The sequence below is a fragment of the Chrysochloris asiatica genome, unplaced genomic scaffold (assembly GCF_000296735.1).
Source record: "Chrysochloris asiatica unplaced genomic scaffold, ChrAsi1.0 scaffold00546, whole genome shotgun sequence".
NCBI lineage: Eukaryota > Metazoa > Chordata > Mammalia > Afrosoricida > Chrysochloridae > Chrysochloris > Chrysochloris asiatica.
The window spans coordinates 409,696-411,942 of NW_006409064.1; the positions used below are offsets into that span (position 1 = coordinate 409,696).

Below are 2,247 nucleotides of genomic sequence, written 5' to 3' on the forward strand. Positions count from 1 at the left end.
CTATATTGTGAAAATATTAAGGATAATGTTATAGTAATAACCTAAACCGATCAGCAGATATATTTAAAAAAAAAAAAAAAAACTTTTGCCATCCAGTGGACTCCAGTAAATCTTTTCCTAATAATATCTGTATAATATAGCTTACTTTCTAGCAATTTTTATAGTGTTAAGATTTAACAGTGTTATAGCCCTCATTCTGTAAAACTCTGAGGTAGGGATCATGTAAAACAATTAATTTCCTGAGAACATGTTTGTCTTGGCAACAAATTCCCATTAGAAGTAATGGTTGATATACGATTTTGTCCTTGCTTTTAAGTGATGCTGAATCAAACCCCAGTCACTGAATTTATCCTCCTGGGAGTGACAGAAAACCAGGAACTGTGGCCTCTTCTCTTTGTGGTTTTCTTCACCATCTATCTTGTCAATGTGGCTGGGAATGGAGCTATCCTGATGATTGTCATCTCTGATCCAAGACTCCATTCACCTATGTATTTCTTCCTGGGAAACCTATCATGTTTGGACATCTGCTACTCCACAGTGACACTGCCAAAGATGCTGGAGAATCTCCTCTCTACAAACAAAGTAATTTCTTTTGTGGCCTGTATAAGCCAGCTTCATTTCTTTCACTTTCTTGGAACCACAGAGGCCTTGTTGTTGGCCATAATGGCCTTTGATCGTTTTGTGGCTATCTGCAAACCACTTCACTACACTGTTATCATGAATCATCAGCACTGTATACAGATGGCTAGCACAATCTGGGTCATTGGTTTTTTCATTGCCCTGTTGCAGTCCATAATGACTTCTCACTTGAATTTCTGTGGCTCCAACCGTATCCATCACTTCTTCTGTGATATTAAGCCATTGCTGGAGTTGGCTTGTGGAAACACTGAGCTCAATCAATGGCTCCTCAACACTGTCATCGGGACCATAGCCATGGGAGCTTTTTTTCTCACACTTCTCTCCTATTTCTATATTATCATGTACCTTGTCTTCAAGACCCAGTCTTGCAGCATGCTTCACAAAGCACTGTCCACATGTGCCTCACACTTCTCAGTAGTTATTCTTTTCTATGCTCCTGCTATCTTCACCTATACTCGTCCTGCCTCAGGCAGCTCCATGGACCAGGACCGAATCATTGCCATCATGTACACGGTGGTCACACCTGTACTCAATCCACTCATCTATACTTTGAGGAACAAGGAAGTGAAGAGGGCCTTGATCAGAGTGGTTAAAAGGAAGTTATAAATGAAGGACTCTAGAGCATTCATCTGAGGCATAAATAAACTGTCAGTGAGAAAGTTGAGGTTTGAATTTATAATATTTCTTAAATTATTTAGAATAATTATAAAGCTGGAAACTGAATAAAAGAAATATAAATGGTAAAGTCCAGTGTACTAGGTAGTTGTTGTTGTTAAGTGCCATCAAGTCAATTTCGACTCATATTGACCCTGTATATGGTTTTTGAGGGCCAGCTGGTGGGTTTCAACTGCCAATCTTTCAATTAAAAGTCCAGTGATTATCCTACAGTGTTACACCAGGAAACCTAGTAGTAGTAGGTAGGAAGTATAAAAGAAACGTGAACAAGTTGGGCATCAACCATAGAACCTTCATGTTGGATTGCCTTGGGGGATATCAGTTGATATAATTGATTTGATATATATTTCACTATGTTACTGTATAAAATCAAGTATATAAGTATGCTGTTTTACCTCTATATTTTCTATACAGATAATATTTAGGTTTATTTATCTGTGTACTTTCTTTAGGTTATCACAATTTAATGTCAGAAAAAATATATTATACTCTTATATTTTGCAGACATTTTAGGATTATGGTTGCTTTATCTCTGAACCAAATGTACCTCACATGAATTAAGAAAAATTCTTAAGTATGTCATGATTTTTTGTTCTTCAAAAAGGAGGCAAATCAGTAATTAGCACAAATACATTATTTTTTTTTAATCACTAACTAACAGAAATAAAATAGCCACAGGTTCATCTAAAGTTGTCCGGCAATTCAGTTTTCAGACATCTTCTAAAAGTCAACTAGCTTCGAGGCAATATTAAATGTAAATGAAGTTGAACAACTTGTGCAAAGTAAATACATACATAAGAAGAAGGGTCCATTTTGGTAAACATGATGACACATACACTTTTGCAAAAATAATCATAAATTATGTGTGTGGTTACATAGGGTAGATATGTATACATATATATTTAAGGAAACATACACATTGTAAATGTGCAC

The 2,247-nt window shown here is 36.0% G+C and overlaps 1 pseudogene; it reads left to right on the plus strand.

The window, feature by feature from the left end:
* The first annotated feature begins 318 nt into the window (after positions 1-318).
* Positions 319-1,272, plus strand: LOC102825223 (annotated as a pseudogene).
* Positions 1,273-2,247: the final 975 nt, after the last annotated feature.